Source organism: Ambystoma mexicanum, unplaced genomic scaffold (genome assembly GCF_040938575.1).
Source record: "Ambystoma mexicanum isolate Mex_15411 unplaced genomic scaffold, UKY_AmexF1_1 Mex_scaf1, whole genome shotgun sequence".
Classification (NCBI taxonomy): domain Eukaryota; kingdom Metazoa; phylum Chordata; class Amphibia; order Caudata; family Ambystomatidae; genus Ambystoma; species Ambystoma mexicanum.
Genome location: NW_027182324.1, coordinates 2,931,398 through 2,951,378, shown reverse-complemented (window position 1 = coordinate 2,951,378; position 19,981 = coordinate 2,931,398). Strand labels below are relative to the sequence as shown.

The following is a 19,981-nucleotide window of genomic DNA, read 5'->3' as shown; positions in this document are numbered from 1 at the left end:
ATGTCATTAATCGTTGATTTAGAGTGGACTGCATTGCCCAGTGTGTGCATTGAGGAGCACATGTTCGTCTTTACTGGGGAGCAAGTTTGCACTCATGAATGTGGCAAAACATTCAAATCCGTAAGTGGGTGAACATTAAAGTCCTAGATGCTGCAAATCTCTATATCTGGATACGGAATGACTGAAAAAAGTTATGTCTCCAGTGTCAAAATGTGTGTAATGCACTAGTAATTCATTTCCTTTATTGACCAGTGAGGTAGCCATGTGTGGAGGTGCTGTAGAGTGAAAATCAAGTTTCAAATGGGCAGTGATCCCTGTGCCTGGATAGCTCAGTCGGTAGAGCATCAGACTTTTAATCTGAGGGTCCAGGGTTCAAGTCCCTGTTCAGGCATACCTTTGCTTCTTTTACAAAAAATTAAGCAGGAAATATGAATTGCTCATTCTAATATGTGCTATTTCTGATGGCATCGCAACCTTGGGCAATATGACTCTAAGGTAGTGGAGTCCAGAGTTCTTGGATGCTTTGCCAACATTTCAAGCATGACTGTGCTTCTAAATAGCATGAAACAGCAATCTTTGTACAAAGTTTTAATATTGGGGAGACAGATTGGTCGAAAAAAAAGCAGACAGGCGCTGCTGAGATTCGAACTCAGGATCTCCTGTTTACTAGACAGGCGCTTTAACCAACTAAGCCACAGCACCTTTTTTGCATCTGGTCTCCTTTCCTTCCTCATGTAATCATTTAGAAGTGAAATCCACTTTTTCAAGGCTGGGCTTCTGTTGCAATATAACTTTTCAAAATGTTTTCCAATTGACTGAAACTCCATTGCACAAAACGAGCATGTCATTAATCGTCGATTTAGAGTGGACTGCATTGCCCAGTGTGTGCATTGAGGAGCACATGTTCGTCTTTACTGGGGAGCAAGTTTGCACTCATGAATGTGGCAAAACATTCAAATCCGTAAGTGGGTGAACATTAAAGTCCTAGATGCTGCAAATCTCTATATCTGGATACGGAATGACTGAAAAAAGTTATGTCTCCAGTGTCAAAATGTGTGTAATGCACTAGTAATTCATTTCCTTTATTGACCAGTGAGGTAGCCATGTATGGAGGTGCTGTAGAGTGAAAATCAAGTTTCAAATGGGCAGTGATCCCTGTGCCTGGATAGCTCAGTCGGTAGAGCATCAGACTTTTAATCTGAGGGTCCAGGGTTCAAGTCCCTGTTCAGGCGTATCTTTGCTTCTTTTACAAAAAATTAAGCAGGAAATATGAATTGCTCATTCTAATATGTGCTATTTCTGATGGCATCGCAACCTTGGGCAATATGACTCTAAGGTAGTGGAGTCCAGAGTTCTTGGATGCTTTGCCAACATTTAAAGCCTGACTATGCTTCTAAATAGCGTGAAACAGGAATCTTTGTACAAAGTTTTAATATTGGGGAGACAGATTGGTCGAAAAAAAAGCAGACAGGCGCTGCTGAGATTCGAACTCAGGATCTCCTGTTTACTAGACAGGCGCTTTAACCAACTAAGCCACAGCACCTTTTTTGCATCTGGTCTCCTTTCCTTCCTCATGTAATCATTTAGAAGTGAAATCCACTTTTTTAAGGCTGGGCTTCTGTTGCAATATAACTTTTCAAAATGTTTTCCAATTGACTGAAACTCCATTGCACAAAACGAGCATGTCATTAATCGTCGATTTAGAGTGGACTGCATTGCCCAGTGTGTGCATTGAGGAGCACATGTTCGTCTTTACTGGGGAGCAAGTTTGCACTCATGAATGTGGCAAAACATTCAAATCCGTAAGTGGGTGAACATTAAAGTCCTAGATGCTGCAAATCTCTATATCTGGATACGGAATGACTGAAAAAAGTTATGTCTCCAGTGTCAAAATGTGTGTAATGCACTAGTAATTCATTTCCTTTATTGACCAGTGAGGTAGCCATGTATGGAGGTGCTGTAGAGTGAAAATCAAGTTTCAAATGGGCAGTGATCCCTGTGCCTGGATAGCTCAGTCGGTAGAGCATCAGACTTTTAATCTGAGGGTCCAGGGTTCAAGTCCCTGTTCAGGTGTATCTTTGCTTCTTTTACAAAAAATTTAGCAGGAAATATGAATTGCTCATTCTAATATGTGCTATTTCTGATGGCATCGCAACCTTGGGCAATATGACTCTAAGGTAGTGGAGTCCAGAGTTCTTGGATGCTTTGCCAACATTTCAAGCCTGACTGTGCTTCTAAATAGCATGAAACAGCAATCTTTGTACAAAGTTTTAATATTGGGGAGACAGATTGGTCGAAAAAAAAGCAGACAGGCGCTGCTCAGATTCGAACTCAGGATCTCTTGTTTACTAGACAGGCGCTTTAACCAACTAAGCCACAGCACCTCTTTTGCATCTGATCTCCTTTCCTTCCTCATGTAATCATTTAGAAGTGAAATCCACTTTTTTTAAGGCTGGGCTTCTGTTGCAATATAACTTTACAAAATGTTTTCCAATTGACTGAAACTCCATTGCACAAAACGAGCATGTCATTAATCGTTGATTTAGAGTGGACTGCATTGCCCAGTGTGTGTATTGAGGAGCACATGTTCGCCTTTACTGGGGAGCAAGTTTTCACTCATGAATGTGGCAAAACATTCAAATCCGTAAGTGGGTGAACATTAAAGTCCTAGATGCTGCAAATCTCTATATCTGGATACGGAATGACTGAAAAAAGTTATGTCTCCAGTGTCAAAATGTGTGTAATGCACTAGTAATTCATTTCCTTTATTGACCAGTGAGGTAGCCATGTATGGAGGTGCTGTAGAGTGAAAATCAAGTTTCAAATGGGCAGTGATCCTTGTGCCTGGATAGCTCAGTCGGTAGAGCATCAGACTTTTAATCTGAGGGTCCAGGGTTCAAGTCCCTGTTCAGGCGTACCTTTGCTTCTTTTACAAAAAATTTAGCAGGAAATATGAATTGCTCATTCTAATATGTGCTATTTCTGATGGCATCGCAACCTTGGGCAATATGACTCTAAGGTAGTGGAGTCCAGAATTCTTGGATGCTTTGCCAACATTTCAAGCCTGACTGTGCTTCTAAATAGCATGAAATAACAATCTTTGTACAAAGTTTTAATATTGGGGAGACAGATTGGTCGAAAAAAAAGCAGACAGGCGCTGCTGAGGTTCGAACTCAGGATCTCCAGTTTACTAGACAGGCGCTTTAACCAACTAAGCCACAGCACCTCTTTTGCATCTGATCTCCTTTCCTTCCTCATGTAATCAATCAGAAGTGAAATCCACTTTTTTTAAGGCTGGGCTTCTGTTGCAATATAACTTTACAAAATGTTTTCCAATTGACTGAAACTCCATTGCACAAAACGAGCATGTCATTAATCGTTGATTTAGAGTGGACTGCATTGCCCAGTGTGTGTATTGAGGAGCACATGTTCGCCTTTACTGGGGAGCAATTTTGCACTCATGAATGTGGCAAAACATTCAAATCCGTAAGTGGGTGAACATTAAAGTCCTAGATGCTGCAAATCTCTATATCTGGATACGGAATGACTGAAAAAAGTTATGTCTCCAGTGTCAAAATGTGTGTAATGCACTAGTAATTCATTTCCTTTATTGACCAGTGAGGTAGCCATGTATGGAGGTGCTGTAGAGTGAAAATCAAGTTTCAAATGGGCAGTGATCCTTGTGCCTGGATAGCTCAGTCGGTAGAGCATCAGACTTTTAATCTGAGGGTCCAGGGTTCAAGTCCCTGTTCAGGCGTACCTTTGCTTCTTTTACAAAAAATTAAGCAGGAAATATGAATTGCTCATTCTAATATGTGCTATTTCTGATGGCATCGCAACCTTGGGCAATATGATTCTAAGGTAGTGGAGTCCAGAGTTCCTGGATGCTTTGCCAACATTTCAAGCCTGACTGTGCTTCTAAATAGCATGAAATAGCAATCTTTGTACAAAGTTTTAATATTGGGGAGACAGATTGGTCGAAAAAAAAGCAGACAGGCGCTGCTGAGATTCGAACTCAGGATCTCCTGTTTACTAGACAGGCGCTTTAACCAACTAAGCCACAGCACCTTTTTTGCATCTGGTCTCCTTTCCTTCCTCATGTAATCATTTAGAAGTGAAATCCACTTTTTTAAGGCTGGGCTTCTGTTGCAATATAACTTTTCAAAATGTTTTCCAATTGACTGAAACTCCATTGCACAAAACGAGCATGTCATTAATCGTCGATTTAGAGTGGACTGCATTGCCCAGTGTGTGCATTGAGGAGCACATGTTCGTCTTTACTGGGGAGCAAGTTTGCACTCATGAATGTGGCAAAACATTCAAATCCGTAAGTGGGTGAACATTAAAGTCCTAGATGCTGCAAATCTCTATATCTGGATACGGAATGACTGAAAAAAGTTATGTCTCCAGTGTCAAAATGTGTGTAATGCACTAGTAATTCATTTCCTTTATTGACCAGTGAGGTAGCCATGTATGGAGGTGCTGTAGAGTGAAAATCAAGTTTCAAATGGGTAGTGATCCTTGTGCCTGGATAGCTCAGTTGGTAGAGCATCAGACTTTTAATCTGAGGGTCCAGGGTTCAAGTCCCTGTTCAGGCGTATCTTTTCTTCTTTTACAAAAAATTTAGCAGGAAATATGAATTGCTCATTCTAATATGTGCTATTTCTGATGGCATCGCAACCTTGGGCAATATGACTCTAAGGTAGTGGAGTCCAGAATTCTTGGATGCTTTGCCAACATTTCAAGCCTGACTGTGCTTCTAAATAGCATGAAATAGCAATCTTTGTACAAAGTTTTAATATTGGGGAGACAGATTGGTCGAAAAAAAAGCAGACAGGCGCTGCTGAGATTCGAACTCAGGATCTCCTGTTTACTAGACAGGCGCTTTAACCAACTAAGCCACAGCACCTTTTTTGCATCTGGTCTCCTTTCCTTCCTCATGTAATCATTTAGAAGTGAAATCCACTTTTTTAAGGCTGGGCTTCTGTTGCAATATAACTTTTCAAAATGTTTTCCAATTGACTGAAACTCCATTGCACAAAACGAGCATGTCATTAATCGTCGATTTAGAGTGGACTGCATTGCCCAGTGTGTGCATTGAGGAGCACATGTTCGTCTTTACTGGGGAGCAAGTTTGCACTCATGAATGTGGCAAAACATTCAAATCCGTAAGTGGGTGAACATTAAAGTCCTAGATGCTGCAAATCTCTATATCTGGATACGGAATGACTGAAAAAAGTTATGTCTCCAGTGTCAAAATGTGTGTAATGCACTAGTAATTCATTTCCTTTATTGACCAGTGAGGTAGCCATGTATGGAGGTGCTGTAGAGTGAAAATCAAGTTTCAAATGGGCAGTGATCCTTGTGCCTGGATAGCTCAGTCGGTAGAGCATCAGACTTTTAATCTGAGGGTCCAGGGTTCAAGTCCCTGTTCAGGCGTACCTTTGCTTCTTTTACAAAAAATTAAGCAGGAAATATGAATTGCTCATTCTAATATGTGCTATTTCTGATGGCATCGCAACCTTGGGCAATATGACTCTAAGGTAGTGGAGTCCAGAGTTCTTGGATGCTTTGCCAACATTTCAAGCCTGACTGTGCTTCTAAATAGCATGAAATAGCAATCTTTGTACAAAGTTTTAATATTGGGGAGACAGATTGGTCGAAAAAAAAGCAGACAGGCGCTGCTGAGATTCGAACTCAGGATCTCCTGTTTACTAGACAGGCGCTTTAACCAACTGAGCCACAGCACCTTTTTTGCAACTGGTCTCCTTTCCTTCCTCATGTAATCAATCAGAAGTGAAATCCACTTTTTTAAGGCTGGGCTTCTGTTGCAATATAACTTTTCAAAATGTTTTCCAATTGACTGAAACTCCATTGCACAAAACGAGCATGTCATTAATCGTCGATTTAGAGTGGACTGCATTGCCCAGTGTGTGCATTGAGGAGCACATGTTCGTCTTTACTGGGGAGCAAGTTTGCACTCATGAATGTGGCAAAACATTCAAATCCGTAAGTGGGTGAACATTAAAGTCCTAGATGCTGCAAATCTCTATATCTGGATACGGAATGACTGAAAAAAGTTATGTCTCCAGTGTCAAAATGTGTGTAATGCACTAGTAATTCATTTCCTTTATTGACCAGTGAGGTAGCCATGTATGGAGGTGCTGTAGAGTGAAAATCAAGTTTCAAATGAGCAGTGATCCCTGTGCCTGGATAGCTCAGTCGGTAGAGCATCAGACTTTTAATCTGAGGGTCCAGGGTTCAAGTCCCTGTTCAGGCGTATCTTTGCTTCTTTTACAAAAAATTTAGCAGGAAATATGAATTGCTCATTCTAATATGTGCTATTTCTGATGGCATCGCAACCTTGGGCAATATGACTCTAAGGTAGTGGAGTCCAGAATTCTTGGATGCTTTGCCAACGTTTCAAGCCTGACTGTGCTTCTAAATAGCATGAAGTAACAATCTTTGTACAAAGTTTTAATATTGGGGAGACAGATTGGTCGAAAAAAAAGCAGACAGGCGCTGCTGAGATTCGAACTCAGGATCTCCTGTTTACTAGACAGGCGCTTTAACCAACTAAGCCACAGCACCTCTTTTGCATCTGATCTCCTGTCCTTCCTCATGTAATCATTTAGAAGTGAAATCCACTTTTTTTAAGGCTGGGCTTCTGTTGCAATATAACTTTACAAAATGTTTTCCAATTGACTGAAACTCCATTGCACAAAACGAGCATGTCATTAATCGTCGATTTAGAGTGGACTGCATTGCCCAGTGTGTGCATTGAGGAGCACATGTTCGTCTTTACTGGGGAGCAAGTTTGCACTCATGAATGTGGCAAAACATTCAAATCCGTAAGTGGGTGAACATTAAAGTCCTAGATGCTGCAAATCTCTATATCTGGATACGGAATGACTGAAAAAAGTTATGTCTCCAGTGTCAAAATGTGTGTAATGCACTAGTAATTCATTTCCTTTATTGACCAGTGAGGTAGCCATGTATGGAAGTGCTGTAGAGTGAAAATCAAGTTTCAAATTACAGTGATCCATCTGCCTGGATAGCTCAGTCGGTAGAGCATCAGACTTTTAATCTGAGGGTCCAGGGTTCAAGTCCCTGTTCAGGCGTACCTTTGCTTCTTTTACAAAAAATTAAGCAGGAAATATGAATTGCTCATTCTAATATGTGCTATTTCTGATGGCATCGCAACCTTGGGCAATATGACTCTAAGGTAGTGGAGTCCAGAGTTCTTGGATGCTTTGCCAACATATCAAGCCTGACTGTGCTTCTAAATAGCATGAAATAGCAATCTTTGTACAAAGTTTTAATATTGGGGAGACAGATTGGTCGAAAAAAAGCAGACAGGCGCTGCTGAGATTCGAACTCAGGATCTCCTGTTTACTAGACAGGCACTTTAACCAACTAAGCCACAGCACCTTTTTTGCATCTGGTCTCCTTTCCTTCCTCATGTAATCATTTAGAAGTGAAATCCACTTTTTTAAGGCTGGGCTTCTGTTGCAATATAACTTTTCAAAATGTTTTCCAATTGACTGAAACTCCATTGCACAAAACGAGCATGTCATTAATCGTCGATTTAGAGTGGACTGCATTGTCCAGTGTGTGCATTGAGGAGCACATGTTCATCTTTACTGGGGAGCAAGTTTGCACTCATTAATGTGGCAAAACATTCAAATCCGTAAGTGGGTGAACATTAAAGTCCTAGATGCTGCAAATCTCTATATCTGGATACGGAATGACTGAAAAAAGTTATGTCTCCAGTGTCAAAATGTGTGTAATGCACTAGTAATTCATTTCCTTTATTGACCAGTGAGGTAGCCATGTATGGAGGTGCTGTAGAGTGAAAATCAAGTTTCAAATGGGCAGTGATCCCTGTGCCTGGATAGCTCAGTCGGTAGAGCATCAGACTTTTAATCTGAGGGTCCAGGGTTCAAGTCCCTGTTCAGGCGTATCTTTGCTTCTTTTACAAAAAATTTAGCAGGAAATATGAATTGCTCATTCTAATATGTGCTATTTCTGATGGCATCGCAACCTTGGGCAATATGACTCTAAGGTAGTGGAGTCCAGAATTCTTGGATGCTTTGCCAACGTTTCAAGCCTGACTGTGCTTCTAAATAGCATGAAATAACAATCTTTGTACAAAGTTTTAATATTGGGGAGACAGATTGGTCGAAAAAAAAGCAGACAGGCGCTGCTGAGATTTGAACTCAGGATCTCCTGTTTACTAGACAGGCGCTTTAACCAACTAAGCCACAGCACCTCTTTTGCATCTGATCTCCTGTCCTTCCTCATGTAATCATTTAGAAGTGAAATCCACTTTTTTTAAGGCTGGGCTTCTGTTGCAATATAACTTTACAAAATGTTTTCCAATTGACTGAAACTCCATTGCACAAAACGAGCATGTCATTAATCGTCGATTTAGAGTGGACTGCATTGCCCAGTGTGTGCATTGAGGAGCACATGTTCGTCTTTACTGGGGAGCAAGTTTGCACTCATGAATGTGGCAAAACATTCAAATCCGTAAGTGGGTGAACATTAAAGTCCTAGATGCTGCAAATCTCTATATCTGGATACGGAATGACTGAAAAAAGTTATGTCTCCAGTGTCAAAATGTGTGTAATGCACTAGTAATTCATTTCCTTTATTGACCAGTGAGGTAGCCATGTATGGAGGTGCTGTAGAGTGAAAATCAAGTTTCAAATGGCAGTGATCCATCTGCCTGGATAGCTCAGTCGGTAGAGCATCAGACTTTTAATCTGAGGGTTCAGGGTTCAAGTCCCTGTTCAGGCGTACCTTTGCTTCTTTTACAAAAAATTAAGCAGGAAATATGAATTGCTCATTCTAATATGTGCTATTTCTGATGGCATCGCAACCTTGGGCAATATGACTCTAAGGTAGTGGAGTCCAGAGTTCTTGGATGCTTTGCCAACATATCAAGCCTGACTGTGCTTCTAAATAGCATGAAATAGCAATCTTTGTACAAAGTTTTAATATTGGGGAGACAGATTGGTCGAAAAAAAGCAGACAGGCGCTGCTGAGATTCGAACTCAGGATCTCCTGTTTACTAGACAGGCGCTTTAACCAACTAAGCCACAGCACCTTTTTTGCATCTGGTCTCCTTTCCTTCCTCATGTAATCATTTAGAAGTGAAATCCACTTTTTTAAAGGAGAGTTCCGGGACTTTTTTTTTATTGTCCCTACGGGTCGGCCATGTGTTTGTAAGCATAAATCGGTAGATCGTAGGAAACTTTCCTATGGACCTTACCCGACTTTTCGCCCCTTATCGCACTTGAAATCAGCCTCCATTTTGTGATAATCCTATCATTCCGCCGCATCGACCTGGCTCACCTGCCTTTGCGGCACTAAATCAAATCCCCCGCCCCTGAAACAGACTTTATCAAAACATTCATATTCCCCGCCTCTATCCGTGACGTGACTGTGCTGCGTAGGCAAACGCGCCCAGGCGTCTTCTACGCGACTCCACACAGACCCCGGAAATCAACACAGATCAGCTCACAATACAGCGCACCACAATTCGGAATATGAAACTGTACTTTGAAATCAAACCGCAAGATTGTAAATGTGGTAAAGTACATTTATTTGACATCAAATGTTTAGAGAATATTCAGCGATTTGCATTTTTATTTGCTCATGTTCCAAAAAGTTCGTATTGAGGAACGCGATGGTCCTTTGCTGTACACAGGGTCTTAGAGCATCTCACAATACAGCACCACAATTCGGAATGTGAAACCGTGGTTTAAAAGCAAACGGCAAGATTGTACATTTGGCAAAGTACGTTTATTGGACATCAAATGTTTAGAGAATATTCAGCGATTTGCATTTTTCTTTGCTCTCGATCCAAATTAGTTCGTCTTGAGGGAAGCGATGTTCGTGTGCAGTACACAGGGTGTTGGTTTACGATAAAAATAAGCTCTTCTGTCGCACTGATAATCGCATGGCTGTTCCAACAACGAGGCGCTAGGCCACCACAATGGTAGGTATGTTGCATCTAACCGTTAGTACCGCGTAAGGGCATACTTGTACTTGGCGATCGTCCCATAAAATGGTCAGGGTGGTAACGTTGTTCACGCGGAGAAGCAACTGGCGGCTGTAGAAGCCGTCCGCCGGTGTCTGGTACTCGTGACACAGACAGTAGTGAATGATGTACCTAAAAACATAAAAAATGAAATTAGTCTCACCATCAGATCCTTATTAAAATTATTCATTTCATAGCGAGGACAGCGCTACTGGGTGTACACAAGTGTTTAAAGGCGTGGCGAGGCATGGAGGGGGGGGGGAGTGCAGGTGGAGAGTGGAAGGGCCCAGGACTGAGGTCGCAGACAGTGGACCAGTTGTAGCAGGGGAGAGGGAGAGAGAAAGCAGAAGCAAAGAGGAAGGTTTTGAGGTGCTTCAGTAAAAGCAGATGTTTCTCCTCAAGATAGTGCGCGGTAGAAAACAATATGCCACATAGAACGAACAAGTACAACTGAACCCGTCTTTAAAGCCACTGTATAGTAATGAAATTGCGGTATAAACTCATCAAAAGTTACTTACATTATATTTGCATTTTCCATTGTGTCTCTGTGTAGGGCAGACCCGAAACACCACTCCTTCTTTGCCGACGTTACTTCTTCTAATGAACGTGGCTCATCGTTTCGTTTCTGAAATTTTATTCATTATCTTTTCTTAGTCTTTCAGGATGGTCCCGGCCTGTCAAGGTCAAATCACAATAGAACCTTATATTGGGTCGTGGGCCGTTCCGCCACCCGAGCAAAACATCAAAGCAGCTGACCTTCACTTTGAGCGAGCACACATTTCTAGTTAGCTGCAGTTAGTTTTAGGGACATCTTGTCTGCGTGCCTTTTTTTTTATTGTCCCTATGGGTCGGCCATGTTTTTGCAATACGGAAACATTCTATAATTTTTGTAAAAATGATTTATATTACTGTTTGGTTTAATTGCAATGGGCCTGCAACATGAGGAGACTCGAGAGAACAGACAATCAAATTACAATCATTTAAACCGTGATGTGTATTTCTCAATGAGCTCTGCTTTAGGTGGACATGGAACAGAGGCAATGTTGGGTGGCAATGCAGTTGTCCCCTGCATAGGTTCGTTCACCACTCCATGTATGTGCCTATCGAGGACATCTACGATAAGTCTCTCAATAAACTCATATTGCATATCCTCAAACACTGGTTTGATCACCCATTGTTTACTTCTTTTAGTGAAGGCCTTATTGTAGCGAAGCGTCCCTAAAGTTCCGGTCGTCCTACTTTGTTGACGGCCAACATTATGGTTATGTGCCAAGACCGCTAAAAGAGTCCGATTTATCATGCCTTCCATGCCAAAATGCAATCTTTTGGGCCTGTACTTGAGGCACATATTGTGGAACACCTCCAAATCTCCTGTGTGGCAGAATTCCGTGAGTCCCCTCAAAGCTTTTGTTATAGTTTTATCAAATACAATCTTTTCAATGGCTTTGTGAGTGGGTGATGAAGGAATCAACCACTTCTTCTTCCGTGCCTCCTCTGTGGACAAATGGCCATGTTCACATTTGTGGAAATGCTCATTTGTCGACCATCGATGTACGTTGCTACAGTGCAACATTACTGACCGCCATTTTTCCAGTAGAATTTCCAACGACCCTTCACATGTTTTTGAGCTCCACCAAAGATGGTTGCTGATTGACTTGGACCACTGTGAAATACCTTGCAATTCTTTTTTTTTACCTGCAGCAGACAATTTTTTATTGATTGATTTTGCAAGATGCCAAACGTCAAATTGGTGATTTATATTTTTGTACTGTTCTCTCATTGTCTTGGCAATTGAAACGTGTCTGTCCGTGGCTATCAGGTCGATCACCATTCCCCGCGATTGTAGTTCTTGCAATGATGCTACAAAGCCAACTTTCTCCATGGCCACTGAGGATGTACTTTGTGACACCTGCACGACCACCGAACTCACAATTTTCTTACTTTCCATGTCCTGAAAGTGGTAGGTGCAGTACTTGGCTGAAAATCCTGGGCTGTCGCACTGTCCATCACCGGCTAGCCTGAAGCGTTTGCCCGCGAATGTACTTTCCATTGACATTTTTTCCATTCTCCAAGCTTCGCTGATGGCTGGAAATAGATAATCGGTTTGGTATTTGTAGAACTGACTTTTCGCAATGAAATGGATTCCCACAAACTGAAAGAAATACTGTAACTTTTTAAAACTTGAACCACTAAAAAGTGCGGCCGCTGCACAAAGTAGATTGCCTGCTGGCAGTTGCCCCAGCATGGGTTGTGCAGACCATGCGAACGGATGATATTGTGTACAGGTGGCATGTATTTTAAGGTTAGTGCCTCGAATTGCACGAGTCACATTAATCAATGGCTCCCCACATACTTCCCCACCAACCGAATGCCCACATTTCATCATCATAATAATATCCATCAAACAGCTATCGAATACAATGAATTTGGCCTCTTTCCTTATACTTTCACTCTGCATCCCAGCTGGTTCGGCCTGTAACGTTGAGGACATGTCACTCGCATGAAAGGTACAATCTCTGATATCGTCTTCCGCTATGCTGAGTGATATTGATGGTGTTTCATTGTCGTCCACGTCATTCTCTTCCATTGCAACATCTGTTCCTTGTCCGGAGATGGGAGAAAAAAACAATGTCTTCAACTTTCGCGCGCTCTTATTTTTTGCGGGTGTGGATTCTGTGAATTGATCTCCGACTGCATCCAAACTACCAGGAGGACATTCACTATCAATGGCTGGTGGTGGTATAGCTCCGTTGTCAATCACTTCATATTCTTCCCATTGGCACGATGCATCTCCAGTCTCAAGTCCCTGCCAAAAGGTTTGACAAGCAACATCTCTCGTTCGCTTCACTGTCTGTGTAGATTTAGTTCTTACACCCACTCGCAACTAGAGGACAGATTAGAAAAGGGATGTTCAGTTTAAACACAACTTACAGTATTGAACTATTGACAGTGAAAGACAACATAATATAGTGAACAGGACACTAACCTTCTTTTGCTTTCTTTTCTTTGAAACTTTCTTGCCTCGAACTTCAACATCTGGACGCTGTTGCTCCGACTCGTGTGTGCATGTCTCCACTTCCTCTCGCGCTGCAACGACTATATTTTCATGATAAGCACATCCATCACTCACTGAGGCTCCATCGACTCCCTGAAACATAGAACTTTCATTAGTATGTATAATAATATTGAAAACACAAAATGTACTTGGGGACCAATACCCATACGTACATCTCAATAGCAAAACACGAATGAACGCATTGTGTAGAACATTCAAACGACAATAGTTCACGCATTGTTGATCTAGTTAGATTGAACTGTCAAGATCCATACCTCGGGCTCCGCATAGACTTCCATTGATGATATTATTGAAGATGACGCTTCAGCAACTCCCTGAAACACAGTAATTGCATTAGTATGCTTTTCTATTTTGTTAAAAAGAACATAAACTTTGAGCAGGCGTCAACGGCTCATCTAAATAGACCTGCACAAATGATCAGTTGTCTAAAATAAATAATGGATATGTAAATATGATTCGATTTGCTCGATCGTTGGAAGTGTCACCACCCAGAGATCTGCATCAACTACTAGGGGTGATGTTCTTGTAGAAGAAGCTCCGTCATCTCCCTGAAACATAGTACTTGCGTTAATAAAGAAGGAAGTATAGCGGATGTAATCACGTCATATGATTTCGCTTGATCGAACTGTCAGTATCCATACCTCGAAATGCATAAGAACATCAAGGGACGATGTAACTGCGGTGCACACTTCTGCAAGCTGTTGCGCCGACCCGTAACTGCATGCTCCCCCTTCTACTTGGACTAATGCTCCATCGACTCCCTGAAACATAGGACTTTCATTAGTAATGAACACAATATTGAAAAAAGAAGACAAATAGGAGGGCGACGACAGAAGGACATATCAATGGCTAAAAACGAAAGAAACGTACCTCGAGCATCTGAGTGACATCTACGGTTGTCGTCAATGCGTTGGACTCCTCAGCATCTCCCTGAAAGACAGTACTTGCATTATTTTGGATAACAATAATTATAACTGAAAACAAAGACTAGAGGACGAGTACAAGGGTGTACCATTAGGTAAAATAATTACACGATCAATTAAAACTATTGATTTACATGCCTAAAACAAGTCAGTGTCAGAATAGCTAAGTAAGATTACCCGATAGGCGCTTGAAGTGGCTGATGACTGCAATAACGACACGGATGGAGAATCTTCCGCCTTCATATTGAGTGGATACATAAATGGGGAAATTATTGTTAGCTACTGCTACACACTACCGCAAGGCCGAGAACTAGATCCGTAAACTTGACTCACCAGTGGAGGCATGTGGACGAATAGAGTGGGAATAGCGGTTGAGAGCAATTTTCGCCTCGCTCGCGGTGTTTTCTTCTTTATTAGCAATGATGTGGAGTACATGTCTGGGCTAAAGTGCCTGCTGCAGATGCGGTATCGATCACCCCTCTTGTCCGCAAAGACTTCTAGGACTCTACTTTCTAGCTCAGAGGCTGGATATCCGCAATATCGGACCCATCCTCTTATCTGATCTATTGTCTTAGGGAAAACATGCATTATAGTACCTTCAGATTTGTTATGGGTCTTCGAAGGGCAACCGCCAATGGAACAGGCAGGCATTATGGAAAGTTCTGAAAAGTAAAGATCAACAATTCTCTATGAATACCAATGTGTTAAAACAGTAAATGACACATAAAAGGTTCAATGCAAGGTCCGTTTTGGTTCTTGGAACTATACACGTTATTCACATGCGGATAAGTATTTCAATAACTTTCAAAAAATAGAAAAAGTAATTTGACTAAACTCAGAACATGTGACTAGTTCCTTGCATGTACTGTCGTGAACGAAAAGAAAACATGGATGCAATTTGATGACTACTAGCAAATAGATATAAATTAAAAAATTGGACGCAAAATGATTATGGTACATGGACTTACCTTGACGAACAAACAGTTAGATGCAGGGATCAGAGTAGTTTCTTGTCGTAGAACAGGGAGCAGTTCACAGGTTGCAAACTGACGAGTTTGCTCAAAGTGGTCACGGAAGTTCACAGAGACGAAGAGCAGATAACCAGCACCTTCACGGGTTGACTAGCAAAGCGCAAAGAAGTTCTCATTAGAAATATGAGGTGGGTTATAAAGAATTCGAACCAGGGGTGTGTTTGTGAATGAATGACGTGTATATGTCGTGGCATTATGTGGATTGCAGGGGGCCGTCCAGCGTGAGGGGGATGCTTGGCAGGAGACACGGGGTCTGGAGGTAGACATGGGAACAACAAACCCATGCTCTATAGACCACTTTGAAGTGTACATGGTCTTTGGCACCTCTTGGCCTTTATCGCTCCCTGACAGCTCCACTTGCCAGCAGCTCAAGTACCCCGGTGCGAACTGCCTTTGATAGGGCGGGGGGTGGATCGGGGCGGTGGTCGTGCAGACAAGACACAGGAAGACTCGTGAATGGAGACACACTTATGTGGATTGCAGGGGGCCGTCCAGCGTGAGGGGGATGCTTGGCAGGAGACACGGGGTCTGGAGGTAGACATGGGAACAACAAACCCATGCTCTATAGACCACTTTGAAGTGTACATGGTCTTTGGCACCTCTTGGCCTTTATCGCTCCCTGACAGCTCCACTTGCCAGCAGCTCAAGTACCCCGGTGCGAACTGCCTTTGATAGGGCGGGGGGTGGATCGGGGCGGTGGTCGTGCAGACAAGACACAGGAAGACTCGTGAATGGAGACACACTTATGTGGATTGCAGGGGGCCGTCCAGCGTGAGGGGGATGCTTGGCAGGAGACACGGGGTCTGGAGGTAGACATGGGAACAACAAACCCATGCTCTATAGACCACTTTGAAGTGTACATGGTCTTTGGCACCTCTTGGCCTTTATCGCTCCCTGACAGCTCCACTTGCCAGCAGCTCAAGTACCCCGGTGCGAACTGCCTTTGATAGGGCGGGGGGTGGATCGGGGCGGTGGTCGTGCAGACAAGACCCGTTTGCCGCAGGGCCTCACCAAGGAGAGGCCATCTAACTGAATGTAAGAGGATGGCTGCAGGATCTACTACATGGAAGGCAGGGGGGTGAGTTTATAAATACCTCACCCTCCCAGGAGAATATACACTAGATTCATTTAAAAAATCAAAACAACCATTGTTAAAATATATGTTGGGCTTTATTTTAGATTTTAATTAAACATAAATAATAAACATTACACATTGTAAAGTTGAGGTTGCAGCACATCGAGGGAAAATCCGCGGTATTGTCCACTGTCACTGGGGAAATGTTGTCTAATGGCAAGTACCGCACAGGCAGGTATTACTCTCCGAACGCGGTGTCCGAGCCTCCCGTGAAGCCACCAAGTGAAGCAACGATAGGCCACCAGCCTGTACCACCTGTGAAAAAAAAAGATGCAAACTGTATTAAACTGACCAAACTTTCTTATCAATGTCGATTCAGGTAACACATGTCATTTTTCTTAGAAAAAAATTATATCTAGAAAATGCACTATATGGAACCAATTTACATGCGTTCCAATGATATGTAAATGTAATTTTATATGTGGGAGACGACCATGAAATAGTGGTGGCATCACTGACATCACAAACAGAGTATACTTACTCGTTACTCGGATTACGCGGACGAACAGTGCCACGAAGTTCGTGCATAAGCACCATCATCATCCTCAACACTGTCCGTGAGAGGCAGGCTTCCCTGAACTCTGGCAGCTCGGTGATGCATTGCGGACTTTGCTCGCCTTCCTGCTGACTTTGCTCGCTTTCCGAAATGTAGGCCAAGCACCCGGAATTTTCACGGCAGCAGCAGTTCTCCTCCTCAGTTGGCATTAGCTCGCACCGATTGCACGTGCACCAGGTGGAGACGCCGTCCATGCGACATGGTCCAGGCTCTTCATCCGTTGACTGGTCCTCCCAACTGCCGTCCGAATCCCCATCGTTTTCGCGTGCTTGCCTTTCCAGTAGTTCTTCCTCGGTGTACTCGGGCTCGTACATATACGGCATTATTGTGGCCATTGTGCGGTAAAGATAGTAAAATAATTTATAGCGGTGGTACTGGTATCTGTTCACACGGGCTACAAGCGGCGAAGGTAGCTGACCAGAGCACTGAAACGAGTCACAGAATACTCAAAGTAACACAGAGAGAGGAATGGAATCGAAAATCTGCTGCTGTATGTTGTGAAACGGTCTGTTTATACTTATTGGGGAAAGAGGCGTCCTGCCATTTCCATGGCAACACGTCAATAGCTGAGGCGCAGCGATTGTTGACACGAGACGTGCTTGAAATGGGCAGTACGCGTCTGCTGATGTCAGGCTCAGGGGCGGGGGATTTGATTTAGTGCCGCAAAGGCAGGTGAGCCAGGTCGATGCGGCGGAATGATAGGATTATCACAAAATGGAGGCTGATTTCGAGTGCGATAAGGGGCGAAAAGTCGGGTAAGGTCCATAGGAAAGTTTCCTACGATCTACCGATTTATGCTTACAAACACATGGCCGACCCGTAGGGACAATAAAAAAAAAGTCCCGGAACTCTCCTTTAAGGCTGGGCTTCTGTTGCAATATAACTTTTCAAAATGTTTTCCAATTGACTGAAACTCCATTGCACAAAACGAGCATGTCATTAATCGTCGATTTAGAGTGGACTGCATTGCCCAGTGTGTGCATTGAGGAGCACATGTTCGTCTTTACTGGGGAGCAAGTTTGCACTCATTAATGTGGCAAAACATTCAAATCCGTAAGTGGGTGAACATTAAAGTCCTAGATGCTGCAAATCTCTATATCTGGATACGGAATGACTGAAAAAAGTTATGTCTCCAGTGTCAAAATGTGTGTAATGCACTAGTAATTCATTTCCTTTATTGACCAGTGAGGTAGCCATGTATGGAGGTGATGTAGAGTGAAAATCAAGTTTCAAATGGGCAGTGATCCCTGTGCCTGGATAGCTCAGTCGGTAGAGCATCAGACTTATAATCTGAGGGTCCAGGGTTCAAGTCCCTGTTCAGGTGTATCTTTGCTTCTTTTACAAAAAATTTAGCAGGAAATATGAATTGCTCATTCTAATATGTGCTATTTCTGATGGCATCGCAACCTTGGGCAATATGATTCTAAGGTAGTGGAGTCCAGAGTTCTTGGATGCTTTGCCAACATTTCAAGCCTGACTGTGCTTCTAAATAGCGTGAAATAGCAATCTTTGTACAAAGTTTTAATATTGGGGAGACAGATTGGTTGAAAAAAAAGCAGACAGGCGCTGCTGAGATTCGAACTCAGGATCTCCTGTTTACTAGACAGGCGCTTTAACCAACTAAGCCACAGCACCTTTTTTGCATCTGGTCTCCTTTCCTTCCTCATGTAATCATTTAGAAGTGAAATCCACTTTTTTAAGGCTGGGCTTCTGTTGCAATATAACTTTTCAAAATGTTTTCCAATTGACTGAAACTCCATTGCACAAAACGAGCATGTCATTAATCGTCGATTTAGAGTGGACTGCATTGCCCAGTGTGTGCATTGAGGAGCACATGTTCGTCTTTACTGGGGAGCAAGTTTGCACTCATGAATGTGGCAAAACATTCAAATCCGTAAGTGGGTGAACATTAAAGTCCTAGATGCTGCAAATCTCTATATCTGGATACGGAATGACTGAAAAAAGTTATGTCTCCAGTGTCAAAATGTGTGTAATGCACTAGTAATTCATTTCCTTTATTGACCAGTGAGGTAGCCATGTATGGAGGTGCTGTAGAGTGAAAATCAAGTTTCAAACGGGCAGTGATCCCTGTGCCTGGATAGCTCAGTCGGTAGAGCATCAGACTTTTAATCTGAGGGTCCAGGGTTCAAGTCCCTGTTCAGGCGTACCTTTGCTTCTTTTACAAAAAATTAAGCAGGAAATATGAATTGCTCATTCTAATATGTGCTGTTTCTGATGGCATCGCAACCTTGGGCAATATGACTCTAAGGTAGTGGAGTCCAGAGTTCTTGGATGCTTTGCCAACATTTCAAGCCTGACTGTGCTTCTAAATAGCATGAAATAGCAATCTTTGTACAAAGTTTTAATATTGGGGAGACAGATTGGTCGAAAAAAAAGCAGACAGGCGCTGCTGAGATTCAAACTCAGGATCTCCTGTTTACTAGACAGGCGCTTTAACCAACTAAGCCACAGCACCTTTTTTGCATCTGGTCTCCTTTCCTTCCTCATGTAATCAATCAGAAGTGAAATCCACTTTTTTAAGGCTGGGCTTCTGTTGCAATATAACTTTTCAAAATGTTTTCCAATTGACTGAAACTCCATTGCACAAAACGAGCATGTCATTAATCGTCGATTTAGAGTGGACTGCATTGCCCAGTGTGTGCATTGAGGAGCACATGTTCGTCTTTACTGGGGAGCAAGTTTGCACTCATGAATGTGGCAAAACATTCAAATCCGTAAGTGGGTGAACATTAAAGTCCTAGATGCTGCAAATCTCTATATCTGGATACGGAATGACTGAAAAAAGTTATGTCTCCAGTGTCAAAATGTGTGTAATGCACTAGTAATTCATTTCCTTTATTGACCAGTGAGGTAGCCATGTATGGAGGTGCTGTAGAGTGAAAATCAAGTTTCAAATGGGCAGTGATCCTTGTGCCTGGATAGCTCAGTCGGTAGAGCATCAGACTTTTAATCTGAGGGTCCAGGGTTCAAGTCCCTGTTCAGGCGTACCTTTGCTTCTTTTACAAAAAATTTAGCAGGAAATATGAATTGCTCATTCTAATATGTGCTATTTCTGATGGCATCGCAACCTTGGGCAATATGACTCTAAGGTAGTGGAGTCCAGAATTCTTGGATGCTTTGCCAACATTTCAAGCCTGACTGTGCTTCTAAATAGCATGAAATAACAATCTTTGTACAAAGTTTTAATATTG

At 42.5% G+C, this 19,981-nt stretch overlaps 10 non-coding genes across 10 annotated transcripts; 3 read left to right on the top strand and 7 right to left on the bottom strand.

Annotated features, from left to right (window-relative positions):
* Nucleotides 1-318: 318 nt before the first annotated feature.
* Nucleotides 319-391, top strand: TRNAK-UUU (transfer RNA lysine (anticodon UUU)). The gene has a single exon. It is a non-coding gene; the product is annotated as a tRNA-Lys (tRNA).
* A 237-nt stretch (nucleotides 392-628) lies between these two features.
* TRNAT-AGU (transfer RNA threonine (anticodon AGU)) lies at nucleotides 629-702 on the bottom strand. Its single transcript has one exon. It is a non-coding gene; the product is annotated as a tRNA-Thr (tRNA).
* Nucleotides 703-1,469: 767 nt separating this feature from the next.
* TRNAT-AGU (transfer RNA threonine (anticodon AGU)) lies at nucleotides 1,470-1,543 on the bottom strand. Its single transcript has one exon. It is a non-coding gene; the product is annotated as a tRNA-Thr (tRNA).
* Nucleotides 1,544-3,994: 2,451 nt separating this feature from the next.
* On the bottom strand, nucleotides 3,995-4,068 carry TRNAT-AGU (transfer RNA threonine (anticodon AGU)). Its single transcript has one exon. It is a non-coding gene; the product is annotated as a tRNA-Thr (tRNA).
* Nucleotides 4,069-4,525: 457 nt separating this feature from the next.
* TRNAK-UUU (transfer RNA lysine (anticodon UUU)) lies at nucleotides 4,526-4,598 on the top strand. The gene has a single exon. It is a non-coding gene; the product is annotated as a tRNA-Lys (tRNA).
* Nucleotides 4,599-4,835: 237 nt separating this feature from the next.
* On the bottom strand, nucleotides 4,836-4,909 carry TRNAT-AGU (transfer RNA threonine (anticodon AGU)). Its single transcript has one exon. It is a non-coding gene; the product is annotated as a tRNA-Thr (tRNA).
* A 1,608-nt stretch (nucleotides 4,910-6,517) lies between these two features.
* TRNAT-AGU (transfer RNA threonine (anticodon AGU)) lies at nucleotides 6,518-6,591 on the bottom strand. The gene has a single exon. It is a non-coding gene; the product is annotated as a tRNA-Thr (tRNA).
* Nucleotides 6,592-9,038: 2,447 nt separating this feature from the next.
* On the bottom strand, nucleotides 9,039-9,112 carry TRNAT-AGU (transfer RNA threonine (anticodon AGU)). Its single transcript has one exon. It is a non-coding gene; the product is annotated as a tRNA-Thr (tRNA).
* An 8,908-nt stretch (nucleotides 9,113-18,020) lies between these two features.
* On the top strand, nucleotides 18,021-18,093 carry TRNAI-UAU (transfer RNA isoleucine (anticodon UAU)). Its single transcript has one exon. It is a non-coding gene; the product is annotated as a tRNA-Ile (tRNA).
* Nucleotides 18,094-18,330: 237 nt separating this feature from the next.
* Nucleotides 18,331-18,404, bottom strand: TRNAT-AGU (transfer RNA threonine (anticodon AGU)). Its single transcript has one exon. It is a non-coding gene; the product is annotated as a tRNA-Thr (tRNA).
* Between the last annotated feature and the right edge of the window lie 1,577 nt (nucleotides 18,405-19,981).